The sequence below is a fragment of the Lipotes vexillifer genome, unplaced genomic scaffold, assembly GCF_000442215.2.
Source record: "Lipotes vexillifer unplaced genomic scaffold, Lipotes_vexillifer_v1.1 scaffold1088, whole genome shotgun sequence".
NCBI classification, from domain to species: domain Eukaryota; kingdom Metazoa; phylum Chordata; class Mammalia; order Artiodactyla; family Lipotidae; genus Lipotes; species Lipotes vexillifer.
In genome coordinates, this window is record NW_006779738.1 from 567,222 (window position 1) to 581,511 (window position 14,290).

At 38.6% G+C, this 14,290-nt stretch overlaps 1 pseudogene; it reads left to right on the forward strand.

Annotated features, from left to right (window-relative positions):
• The first annotated feature begins 12,433 nt into the window (after positions 1–12,433).
• Positions 12,434–12,681, forward strand: LOC103079201 (40S ribosomal protein S27 pseudogene; annotated as a pseudogene).
• Positions 12,682–14,290: the final 1,609 nt, after the last annotated feature.

Genomic DNA, 14,290 nt, shown 5'->3' on the forward strand with positions numbered 1-14,290 from the left:
AAAAAAAAAAAAATTTACCCCTGACAGGAACCCTTCTGCAATGAATGGGCCAGAGAGGGAGGGTGGCGCTCTGAACATGCAAGTCTGTGTAATTTCAAAGTCCACAGCCAAAGGAAATGACAAGAAAAGTGGAGCTGTAGCTCAAAAGCTGATTTTACAGAAACAATTATTTTTTTCAGGAGCTCAAATACTTACTCTTCCTGGGCTATTTAATCATTGTGAGGGCTTTCTCTCCTCTCTTCTTCTGAAACAATCTCAGAAAAAATCAGGAAAGACAATGGTTGTAGAACTGTTTATAATAAATTATGAATCACTGAAAGATCTTTTCTTCCAAATTGAAATAAAAAAGAGTTAAGAGCAACAATTAAACGAGTACCAGTACTAGACAAAATTTGAAAAGATACCTTTCAATTAGTACCAATAATCACTTGCACAATAATATATAGGCCTGCAAGAAATAGGGTAATAACAAGGACAAAAATTTTTATTCACCTCCCATTAAAATTGACAACCATATGTTTTAAATTACCCATTGCTTGGCTGAATTTATAAATTAAGCTAATGGTCACTGAATCACCATCAAACTGTTAAAAACAAACAGTATTTAAAAAGTAAAAAATCACCATGTGTACTCCTATTTCTGAGCAAAAACCAAATCAAACAGAGTAAGAAGACAAAGGGTGCAAACCACCAAGTCAAAAAAATATGAAAAGTAATTGAAGTTTCAGTTACCTTCAAAATGCGTAAGAAGTTATCAATGTTACTTGAGGATTCAAATATTTCAGAAACAATGCTGTTGTCCAAAAAGCAAATATGCCTGCCTAAAAATGAATAGGACTGGCAATTCTATAATGCTGCTGGCATAGAGGGGGTCAACTAGAGTGACAAAGCAGTAGGACAAAGAAAGAAAACAGATTAAAGCACTCATGGCACAGGGTGACTTCAGACTAAAGCCACTTCTGCAGTCAAAGGAAATGTTCGACAACTGTGGATTGATAAACCTGTTTAGAGTCTATGAAGAGACAGAGATTTTTCCCAAATTAAAATTCATCTACAGATTTTCTCTCATCACCGCTGCCCTTTCACAACATTATCTCTGTTGAGTTTCTCTTCCCACTTTGATACATTATTTAAAACTCCTCAACTGACATCAAACTTGAGTCTAAATTTGTAGAAGCCTTGTTTTTGACAGCTCTGTAATCTCCATCTATTTTTATGTTTGAATGGAAATGAACTTTTCCGTACACATGCTAACCCTACATCCTTACTGTTCCAGGACCCTGACAAATAGGGAAATAGAGCTGAATTTTATTTCCACATTAACAGGTACATGCTTGCCTGTAGAAGCTTATGTAGAAATTGCCTCATGCAGCTGCTCAGTGCATGGTGAGCTCTGCACTGACAAATCTCCGTAGTCCAAAGAGAGGCATTCCAACAGAACCAAACGGGCCTCTAAAGAGGCCAATCATAATACAGACAAGTTACCTTTCACAAGAACTGATAAAACATGCAACAATGAATGATTATATGATCCAGCAATCCCACTCCTGGGCATATACCCAGACAAAACTATAATTCACACCCCAATACATATACTCCAAAGACACATGCACCCCAATGTTCACAGCAGCACTATTTACAATAGCCAAGACATGGAAACAACCTAAATGACCATTGACAGATAAATGGATAAAGTTAGATGTGGTACACATATACAATGGAATATTACTCAGCCATTAAAAAGAATGAAATAATGCCATTTGCAGCAACATGGAAGGACCTAGAGATTATCATACTAAGCGAAGTCAGAAAGAGAAAGACAAACACCATACGACATCACTTCCCTGTGGAATGTAAAATACGACAAAATTGAACATATCTGCACAACAGAAACAGATCCACAGATACAGAGAACAGACTTATGGTTGGGAGGAGGGGCATGGGGAAGGGAAGGATTGGGAGTTTGGGATTAGCAGACACAAACTACTATATATATGGAATGGATAAACAACAAGGTCCTACTGTACAGCACAGGGAACTATATTCAATATCCTGTGATAAACCATAATAGGAAAAGAATATATATATATGTATAACTGAATCACTGAGCTGTACAACAGAAATAGGCACACTGTAAATCAACTATACTTCAATAAATTTTTTAAAAATAAATGATTAAAAATCATTTATTTTTAAATAAAATAATAAAATTTTAAAACTTTTAAATAAAACCATGAATCCATTGGTTTTTATGAGAGAAACATACTTTAAAGCCTTTGCTATAAATGTCTTTGAAAAAGGGAGTCTCCATTGGAACTTGTGGGATCAGACTGGAAGCACTAAATGTGGAAAGACGATTTTTTCTAAATTTCTAAATACCACCTTGTGCATGAATGTAAATGGATAGTAACATTTAAGCTGAAGGGAGTGGCAATCTGTTGTTTGGACAGCCCAGTCATCACTGCCCCTTCTGGTGAGACATCTTGATACTCCTCTTTGGAGGGACTTTCTCCTCCCAGACTCTCAGTCCAGGTGATTTGGGTAGAGGTGATTCCGCCCTTCCTCCCCTCTCAGGGGCAGGGGTCACACATATGACCAGGACCTTCCATCTTCCTAGCAACATGACCCCCGCTGGCACAATGAGACTCAATCCCAGCAGTGGAACTCTTAGGAAGGAGAAATCTCTTTCTGCCAGTCTCAAAGCTAGTAGAATGTGGGCCTGGAGCTGCAGGTGACCATCTTGTCACCTCACAGAAAAAAACCTATCTGCATATGTAGCCAACCAAGACGAAAACAGAGCCAAGAAATAATGGGATCAGTCTAAATGGCATCATTTGGATCCTTGGAAAGAGCCATGATTGAATTTAAACCTACCCTGGACCTTTCAATTACATGAGACAACAACACATCCCTCCTTTATTTTGGCTTGAACCAGTTGGAGTTGGATTTCTGCACATACATCCAAAAGATTTCTACCGGTACCCTAAGTAAATCAACAGAGCACTGGCAACATTAGAACTTGAAATTCACAGAACCTCAAACCTAATGCCTTTTCAATGAAAGGAAGTCATTTTCTGTAGGAAATTGCCATGGGGACCTTGTGCTAAAGTGATTTCCATGAGGTTACTGCTCATCTGCAAGAATTCATGGTATTTATCTTCTCAATCCCTTACTTCATAGTAACAGGACAAATGGTGACCTCACACTAGCAGGAGAACTCCTAAACTTCTGAAAAAATCTAGGATTCAAATTCATTTTATGATACCAGGGAATTAAATATCAGGTGAAAACAACAGACTCTATGAGGCAAAAAACTTGCGACCTTCTGTGCTTAAGCGCTAATGACAGCTTTCATGAGCAAGCCAAATCATCTTCTCTAATGATAAAATCTTGAGAGAAAGAGAAAGATATTCTTTTATCCAAACTCCCTCCTTCCCTGCTGGGAATATTTAAATCTTAACTATTCCTCAGAGTCCTTGCACTCATGCAGAGTATACTGCTGATGAAAAAGTGAGATGTTCTCTTGGTATATATACTACATCGTGGAGTAACGGCTCAGAAAGAAAAATTAAGAGCCTTGTTCAAGTGCACTGCTGCCTGATCACTGAAGGCTGGGCACCCCCAACTGCGTATGTTCAGAAACATTTTTCAAAGGAATAACAATAACAAACATATACATATTTCCATATATGGGCAACAGTTCCCCCATCTTTTGCATCATAATTTTTTTGCATTTATATATATCTACTTGAAAGAGGAGGCAAGAAGAAGTCTGACTGGGAAAAGTGTATTAGGCTGATGGTGACCCATGTAGAATGATCATTCTCCTGGATCCCCCTCTTCCTGATTGGTTTAGATCCCTTCATTGTTGTTTTTCCCAATCGACTTACAGATGCTAGTAAATATGCTAGAGAATATATCTCATTATCCAACTCAAAAAAAGTCGAACATTAACCAAAAAGGTCGATTGCAAATCTATTACAGATGCTATAATATTTCTATATTTCTATATTAGAAGTTTTCGTCAGTAAATAAAAAACACAAAACTGCTGACTTTATTAGGTCTTTGACAATTATAGTAATACGTGAATCGCAGGTCTGTTATCAACCTGCACATCCTGGGCACGTATAGATCAAAAGAACACAATTCCAGTACAGCCCATCTGGCTGGTGGTTCCACAGTCCTCATCGTGGCTCCTCATACCGGAGAAGGTCAAGACCAGGGGGTCAAGAGAGAGATTAAAATCATCAATATTTGATTACCAACATTACCCTTCTCTGAACTATGGGGCCATCACAGAATACCATAGTAAATAAAGGATACTCACAGGGCCTCCAACCATTCCCCACCCACTTTTCGGGAAAGGACCAAACCAAAAACATCTTACATTGCAGATCTCCTCAAAATAAAATCTCAAAGCACCCCATTCCACTATTAAGAGTTTCTACCATCAAAACTATCTTAAATTACTTAAACTCAAGTTAAGTTCTTTCTCTCTTGTGGACTGCTCAAAGGATAAAGAATCTGCTGCCTGCCATCTTCATTACTTTTTGTTACTTTTATACTGAAAAGAACCTCCTTTCTCTACCAGTAACTCCGCGTGCAATCTTGGATGAGCCACTGAATTTTCCTACATCTAAATTTCCTCCTCTACAAAATAAAATATAAGGACAAATTTGTGGATTCCTAAGGCTTTTCCTAAGTTAAAGTTCACTTTGTAACTCTAGATTGGTTATTGGTCCTTAGACTCTGTTCTACCTCTTAAATACATGCCCCATCTGCATTTTTCCTAAACTCCTAGCCCTTTCTTGCCACGTCCCAAGAAAAATAATAATAATAAAACAAAAAGAGACCAAAACAAGGAAACTTCAATGCTATTCACTGATCCACTCTGTCACAGTAACCACCGCTGGCAAACGTAAGGTGAGCTAATACAGCAACTAGCAAGTGTCTGAAACACAGCAGGCATATCCTTTCTTTTCCTGCTTGTATCAGGGGTAATGATGGTCATCCCTTTGTCTTTCGAAATAAAATCTCTCCACTTCGTAAATGAAGTTTTAGGTGTTTTATTGTTGTTGTTTCTGAGTCCCTCAGAAGATGCTGGAATGAATGGAGGGTTGCGAAAATTCCTGGTCATAGAATACAAAAGAACACTGCGATAAAGATAAGTATGGGTTGAACATCAAGGCTTATTTCACATTCCCACCTCAAATACACATATACATGACACACTAAAAGTTAGCATCTGCCTGTTTCAATGATCGCACATCTATACCCTACCTTTTGCCCTCAAGACTATTTTAATGAACCTGGTGCTCAGCCTTAAAAGATGATGGGGAGGTAGCTCAATGCGCTATCATGATTCTCTCAGACCCCTTGTTACATCGATGATATCAATAATCATAACTTGGTTATCTAAACATCTGCTTAGAGAGCATCAATGTTCCAAGTGCAGTAGCCAAACCCAAACTTTTCCAACTGTTTGAAAAACCAGACAATAAGTAGCTCACTCCACAATCTCTACCTGGAAGGAACTGTACCCCAACTCAGATTATTCAGAGTTAATATCCAGGAACGGCTTTGAGAAGCAACCCTACAGTGGATAGAAACCATAAAACCAACCAAGACAAAGAATCTGACTGCTAATGCCAAGATCAGAAATTGCATGGACCACCCCCCCAACATATGATCTTATCACACTACCCCGGAATTTCTCTTTGGGGGCTGCTCTCAAGAGGTTGGATGTCAGATCAAAAACAACTGCGCATCAATGACCAGGAGAAGGTGAATCAGGAAGGCCTAGACAGTGACCTCCGTACACTGCGCAGGGCCTTTGACTAAAAGTAGGAAAGCTCCTCTTATTTAAATGACAACTCTCTGGAATTGTTTATTCTGCTTTTCTGCAAACACTATACAAAGAGGAAAAGTCAATGCATATGGACTGCGGTGGAGAGAAAGAGATCTAACAGTAAAACCTAATCCTTTACCAACCAGTCAGAATTGTGGAGAGGATGCACGGGCTTCTGAATCAAGACCCCTCAAAGAAGATACCAAGTGGACCCCAAATCTCAAGGTGGGGTAAGTTAGAGCTTTCAACCACCTGTATCATTTAGAGTACAGAGGATACAGCATCCATAAGCTACTTTAAAAATTAACTAGACTCTTGGGCATTAAAAAACACAACACAAGGGAATTCCCTGGCAGTCCAGTGGTTATGACTCCGTGGCTTCACTACCAAGAACATATGTTCGATCCCTGGTTGGGGAACTAAGATCCCGCAAGCCACATGGCACAGCAAAAAAAAAAAAAAAGTCACAAAACCGTGAGCTTCCTCATGACAGTGGCCACATATGCCAACTTTGATTCCCCTACATTCACTGCAATGTCTAGAGATGAGAAGCCATCACTAAATGTTACTGAATGAAAAAGTGACTGAATAAAGTGTTCTTAATTTCTGCATTTACAGACTACCTGGAAATGTTTTCCAGTCTCTAGAATATTACCCTTGAATCCACCACCTGTTTAATATTCACAGCAAAAAGAAAAGTAATTTACAATTATGAGTATGTTTACATTAACATTTCAATTTACATATTTCAATTCATTTTCTCAGTTAAGAACTTTGAGATCATGCCAATAGAGAGTACGTAAAAAATTATTTTGACACCTGAGATTCAATGACAAGCCAATTTGCACTGAACAGATATTTCAGATATAAATGTTGGAGTATTTCATAGGCTCTGCATGGAAAGGAATTCATGAAAGAATTAAATACCATAACTTACTAATAGCCAAAGCCGCTTTCTGGCAAGTATTGTGGATTCTGTCCAGATAGAGTCAAAGGGTTGATGTAGGAGGCGTGGTGAGTGGCAGAAGAAAATTCAAAGATCCATTTTGAAAGTTCCATCTGGCACTTATGATTCCATGACTTTACTATCTAAGAATTTGTGTCTGTCAGCAAAGGCACAGATGCAGAAAGGAGACTTGCTTTTGCTGGAAAATAAAGGTTTTTCTCTAAGGATAAGCTTACTTCAGAATATTCCAAAAACTAAACGTTGGCAGCTCTAATAATCAAGGAAAATGCATACTCAGTGTGTTCCCCATGAGTCCCTGAAGGTCAGCTACTTAGGACTTCATGTACCTATGCCCAGCACTGACCAGTAGGCCCATCTTTTGTGCGTCCTCAATAAATGTTTACTGACTAAATTCAAGACACTGTCATTCTCAGCAAATGAAATGATTTACAAAATAATTTAAATGCAGAATTCACACCAAATCTTTTGCATACAAAAAAAAAACCCAACAAAAAACAAAATGAGGCAAAGATACAGACGTGAAGTGGAATGCATCGCAATCAATCAAGAAAAACTGGGTACCATTTTTTCTTCCATTTAAATTATGTGTTTTCTTTTCTCTAGCTGGTAGGGCTTGGGTTATTTACTGTCTTAAAGAAAGCAAAGATGTAGGAGATTATAAAATCAGCTTCCATCAATGGTGGGAGGTAGATTTTCTTGTTAAAAGAAGGAACTGCAAAATTCAGTGGGCTCAATATGAGAGCACCTTCCTCCTAGAAGCTGGAAGGCTCTGGGGATCTTGAGGGTAGGAGCAGAAAGCTATTATTCCTGCAAATTTCAGACAGCTTACCTAGAACTTCAAAATGTTTCTCATTCTTTGGTACTTTGCTGGTAATTATCTAAATGGCAAAACATCACACAGAACTGTCAAGTAGGATGTACGATCCAGGTTTCCAGGCAGGGGATTAAAGCAAAGGACTACTGAACCTTTAGGCTAATACTGTTACCTCTGACAGAGTTGAAAATCCAACTTTGTTTGACAGTTCATGTGCTTATCGACCTACCTATCTACAGTTGGTATTGTTAGTGGTTGAGAGAGTCACATTTAAATTAAAGTTTGGATCTGCAGAATTTCTAAACAAGTGATATCTAAAAGGGCATATCATTCCAAGGGACACTCCAAAAATATATATAAATAAGAAGATGTGGTATATACAGAGAGAATGGAATACTACTCTGCCACAAAAAAGAATGAAGTAATGCCATCTGCAGCAACATGGAGAGACCTAGAGATTATCATACTAAGTGAGTCAGACAAAAAAGACAAATATCATATAATATCAGTTATTTGTGGAATCTTTAAAATGATACAAATGAACTTATTTACAAAACAGAAATAGATTCACAGACACAGAAAACTTATGGTTACTAAAGCGGATGGGGTGGGGTGGGGTGGGGGATAAATGAGGAGTTTGGGATTAACAGATACACACTATTGTATATAAAACAGGCAAACAACAAGGATGTACTGTATAGCACAGAGAACTATACTCAGTATCTTGTAATAACCTATAATGGAAAAGAATCTGAAAAAGAATATATATATATATATAACTGAATCACTTTGCTGTGCACTTGAAACTAACACAATGTAAATTAACTATACCTCAATAAAAATATATACATATATCTTTACTATAGAAATTTTTTAAAAAAGAAGTATAAGACTACCAAGCTAAGAATGGCGAGACCAAAAGCCATCACACTTGACTCATGCACGACACACATGCTAAGTTCTAGCCATGTAATATGAAAAAAAATCCAGTAAACATTCATCAGAAATTCACCCAATGGAAGGAGGGTATAGAAAGTCACCTAATAAGAACCCATCAATAACTAATACAAAATTACTGAATAAGATCATGAGAAAAAGTAAAAGCTACTTACATACCTAAAGTGATCATTTATGTCATAAACTTCTCTCCCCAAAATAACAATAAGTTATGTTCAACTGATGGAGTTATGCTCGCCCAAGTTTCAAGAAGGATAAAGCCATCTATGAACCTCTAAAAAAGTCTAAGTTCCAATCTAGCAACGTGTTCTTACAATATAGTTAAATACATTTGGGGTATTAAAATGAATTGGAGCACAGACACTCATCAAACAGTAATTTACAGTATTCATGGAAATATAGGAATTATCTCAGGCTATTTCTTCTTAACACATACACCTGCCCTACTGCAAGACGGTGTTTCTTCACTCTTCACACTCTTCTCCTGTAGATTTCCTGCTTTCTCCTTCAATATCCTATCCTACTGTGAAAGCTAATAAAAATAACAGTGATGCACGGCTTATACCAAACACCCTATGGATGATGCAGTAAACAAAAATGCCTTCAGTGTTGAAATACATTCAAGCATAATTTCTAGCATTCAAAATTTTCTCTCCTCTGTTCACAACTTTTCATATGCTATGGTCTGAATGTTTGTGTCCCCCCTCAAATTCACATGTTAGAACCCTAATCCCCAATGTGATGGTGTTAGGAGGTGGGGGCTCTGGGAGGTGATTAGGTCATGAGGGTGGGGCCCTCATGAATGGAATTAGCACCCTTATAAAAAAGATCCCATGGAACTCAGAGCCAGCCCCTCCTGCCACATGAGGACACAATGAGAAGCTGTGACCCAGAAGAGGGCCCTCACCCAACTATGCCGGCACCCTGATCTCAGACTTCCAGCCTCCAAAACTGAGAAATAAATTTCTGTGCTTATAAGCTACCCAATGTGTGCTATTCCATTACGGCAGCCCAAACGGACTAAGACATCATATGGAATACAGAAGTTGCTACCTAAAATTAATTAGTTAGAAACAAGCTACAGAACACTGGGTCAGCAGTGAAAAAGACCTCCCCTTGTTTCGCACCTCCTGGAGTTAACAGGCTTCCTATCACCTCACAGCATTAGGAGTCCCAGAGATGCTAAGAGATTGGTCCACCACCACCCTGACTCGTGGCAAAGGAAATAGGTATTCATGGTGTCTCCTTTGAAAAAGCCAAGTGAAACAAGACTGGTAGGAGGGCATGAGGAGTGAGAAAGGCTTGACAACACATAACTACTTACTTAGGCAATGACTACGATGCTATGGACACAAGCCTCATACAGGACATTCAGGGCCATACTGCCTGGCTGTGGATGCTTCTAATGCCACATAAATCCCCCTTCATTGGGTAACATGAAAATGCACTTTCTGTATTTATCGCCATATACTGCATTCTGTAGAGATTAACAAACTTCTGGCCTCAGGGGGAATTTATGTGGGTAAAACAAAAAGGTATGATATTAATTAATTAACCATGTCCGCCCCCTGAAGCTAATGATGGGCTCTCCATCATGGATTCACATACATCTCATCAATACGAATTAAATGTATTCAGGAAGTTTTGAAAAGCACTTATTCACTTGCTTTACCCACTCTTGTTCAGAAAGGCATTTAACTGGCTTAAAAAATAAACAGGGAAAAGCAGATTTTTAAAATGAGCAAAATATACAGCTCTTTGATTTTTTTTGTATAAAGCTGCTTAGAGGTAAAACAATTCAATCAGCTACATAAACAAATCTCATAATCCCCAATCATCAAACTAAAATCACGTTCATCTTAAAATTACCACAGATTTAACCTGTATACAATGAAAAGCAAGTATGCTCCAAATTATAAGCAGTCAAATTTTTAGAGTATCATTTAAAAAATAAAAACATCCCAGTATGCAACTGACTTCTATTAAGCCAACTATCACGGGTAGGACTAAATCTACATTTGGTAAAGAGATAAGCTTGTTTTTTAAAAACTGAGTATGTCTCTACTTTCAAAGACAAGTCCTTGAAAGTATCTCCATTTGGAAAAAAAAGTATAATTTTAAGAGGCTTACTTATGCACTTCAAGTGATTGCTGGGTGTTGCTTTTACTGTATTTTTCTTTTTTTTATTTGATTTTTAGTTTATTTTTTATACAGCAGGTTCTTACTAGTTAGCTATTTTATACATATTAATGTATATATGTTAATCCCAATCTCCCAATTCATCCCACCACCACCCCTCCCAACCCCCGCTTTCCCCCCTTGGTGTTTACTGTATTTTCCTAAAGCTATTTGCCATTACATGATTGGACAACAAGTCTAAAACTACTATAATTGTGATATGTAGAGGAGAGATTAAATTCAACACTCCCTCTTAAATAAATCAGGTTGTATTAGGGATAATATTGGAAATATTTATTTTAAAAGGTTTTGAACCCATCACTAAGGTTACATTTCCCTCTCTCTGTTTATGCTAGCCACAATTTAAGTTTGATGTTTTCCAGTTCAGTTTGTCAACCAGCATAAATAAAAGATAGTCTCTTTTCATGATGAGTTTCAGTTATTTTTCTTAGAGCAATGTAATATTTCAACACTTTATTTACCTTTAAAATTAACAACATATATTATGACACTAAAGAAAGCATCTAGATTGCATTGTACAGGCAGAGGGCAGAGCTCTAAAAAAAAGGAAGGGTATTTTGCCAGGCTACAATTCTTATACATGAGCAAACAGGGATGGTGCTGGGGAAAATGCTCTGTGACACCCAGCAAGTTCATCGTCTGCCCAGTGTGTGGGATGCAGGGATGGTGATTAGATTTGAAGCCCATGGAGGTTCACTGAGGCACTTCAGTTTACGTGATAAGCTTCAGCCATAAAAAAGAATGAAATAATACCATGTGCAGCAACATGGGTGGACCTAGAGATTATCATACTAAGTGAACAAAGCCAGACAGAGAAAGACAAATATCATATGGTATCACTCACATGTGGAATCTTTTTTAAAAAGATACAAATGAACTTATTTGCAAGACAGAAATAGACCCACAGACATAGAAAACAAACTTATGGTGACCAAAGGGGAAAGTGGGGGAGGGGGGGGGGGAAATTAGGGGTTTGGGATTAACAGATACACACTACTATATATAAAATAACCAACAAGGACCTACATATAGCACAGGGAACTCTACTCAGTATTTTATAAGAACCTAAAAAAGGAAAAGAACCTGAAAAAGAATATATAACTGAATCACTGTGCTGTAGATCTAAAATGACACAACATTGTAAATCAACAACACTTCAGTAAAAAGATTGGTTTGGCCATAAAGTTCGTTCGAGTTTTTTGTAACATCTTATGGAAAAACCCAAACAAACTTTTTGGCCAAACCAATGTACAGAGAGAGGGGGAAAAAAAGCTTCAATCCAAAGCCCTCTGGTTTTTATTTCACTGTGTTTTGTGGATCAAGACAGAATAAGAACCTCTCAGCATATGAATCCTAAGAATTCTGCACTAACTGACATTAAATGCCACCTCCGTGCCCCGGCCCAGCCTCTCTCCACCCAGTCGGCTGGACCACCAGGATAGGAGTGCTTCAACTCCCTGACAGAGATCTAGGATGCCTCTGCCCATTGAGCCCTTGAACACAGGCCTTCAACCAAAGTCCATCATTCAGGAAATATTAAAAGACAAATCTTACTACAGCAAACACAGTGAAATTCAAAAGGAACAAAAGCACTAACATCAAACCATCCACGTCCCTTTCCGGCAGTGATGACCTCCACAGGAGAACATGCCTCTCGCAAAGGATGTCCTTCATTCCTCTCCAGAAGAGAAGAGGAAACACAAGAAGTGCCTGGTGCAGAGCCCCAATTCCTATCGCATAGATGTGAAATGCCCAGGATGCTCTAAGATCATCACCGTCTTTAGCCATGCACAAACAGTAGTTTTGGGTGTTGGCTGCTCTACTGTCCTCTGCCAGCCTACAGGAGGAAAAGCAAGGCTTACAGAGGATGCTCCTTCAGATGGAAGCAGCACTAAAAACAGCCTGAATCAAGATGAATGGGAAACCATCCCAATAAACACACTTTGGGTTAAAACAAACAAACAAACAAAAAACATCCACCTCCAACGTGCATAAAAGTCCATAAAGTACTACATTTCTAGTATTAGATTATTTTTCAGTTAACATACGGATATTTAAGGATTTGCCAGCTTTCTTTTCTCGACCAAATTAAAATCAGGTAGATAAAGCACCACCCATCACCTCTCCCTTTCAGGGACACATGTTATAACATGTCAGCAGAGCTGGGTTTACAGCTTTTTATCACCAATGAGCTGTGTGACCCTGGGGAAGTAACTTCACCCCTGAAAGCCTGTGATTCTATACCTGCAGAATACGTCACAGAACTGAAAGAAGAATTAGAGTGGCTGGCACAGTTCTCGGCACACTGTTGAGTGCAAATAGACATTAGCTATCACTATTTTTCTTCTGTTGCCTTCTTGTCACCAAAGGCTTCTCATTCAAGCTATACACCAAATAGCATTCCAAAACCATGAAAAAGGAAGAGAATTTGGCAACATGTTTTAGGTAACATTTTACGGAAGCTTTGGACAAATCCTTACCGTTTGCACGTAATTGTTATTAAATCACTAGGTGACACAAATGCCCTCCCCACTCTATTCTAGATGACACCTCTAGAAATTAAAACCTGGCCTCCTACACTGTCTTGTCACTTTTAAGCACAATGCATTTCACCAATAATCACTTCTGGTCTATCCCCCAAAAGCAGCAACCCTGTTTCAAACACTCTTAAATGGTGATTACAATAGGGAACAAGTTCTCTCTAAATCTACTAAGTTCTCTGTCAAAAACGCCTATACAGAGGCTGTATTCTGAGGTCTCTAAATTGCTTTGAGATCTGAGGTGTTTTTCTAAATAAACAGAATAACTACTCGTATCATATAACATTCCCTAAGACAACAATGCCTTCTAAAGCACAATAATAGGTCACGCTGTCAGTAATAAACGAAATACGTAAGCAACACCATTGAAAACATAAGGGAAAAGACAAAACACTTCAAAGACACAGAAAGGAAACAACAGGACCTAGTTCCAGAGGGATACGCTTTTAAATCCTAGACATCGGTGAGCAGTGAGACATGCAACAATTTAATACAAACGCAGGATTCCAACTATATTTATACCAACACGCAATTTTCCCACCAAACCACAAAACTATTCCCAAACATCACAGCCACCTGTCCTATTTCCTAATTCTAACAGTAATGTTAACTTTTCGCTAGATTCCCGACTTGATCAACTCACATCTCTAACGTTAAAGAACGGCCCTTTCTCACCATTCCTGGCTTCTGTCGGGAAGGATTCTCCCCGACCACCCACTCCAGGCCTCCCTCTGCCCCATCACTCTCGCCACCCCCAGGAGCCAACCTGAACCAGCTGACTGGGAAACTTGGGGAAAAGTAGGCACGCCTGGCTCAGCTCTGCCCTTTCTTCCTCTTGGGAACATGCTGCACACAAGGATAGGTCCCCTGTCAGTAATAAACGTGATGTTCTAATCTTTCATCTGCTTTACTCTTGTATTGATATTTCCCACATTCTTCAGAACCTAGGCAAGAAACTAGATGC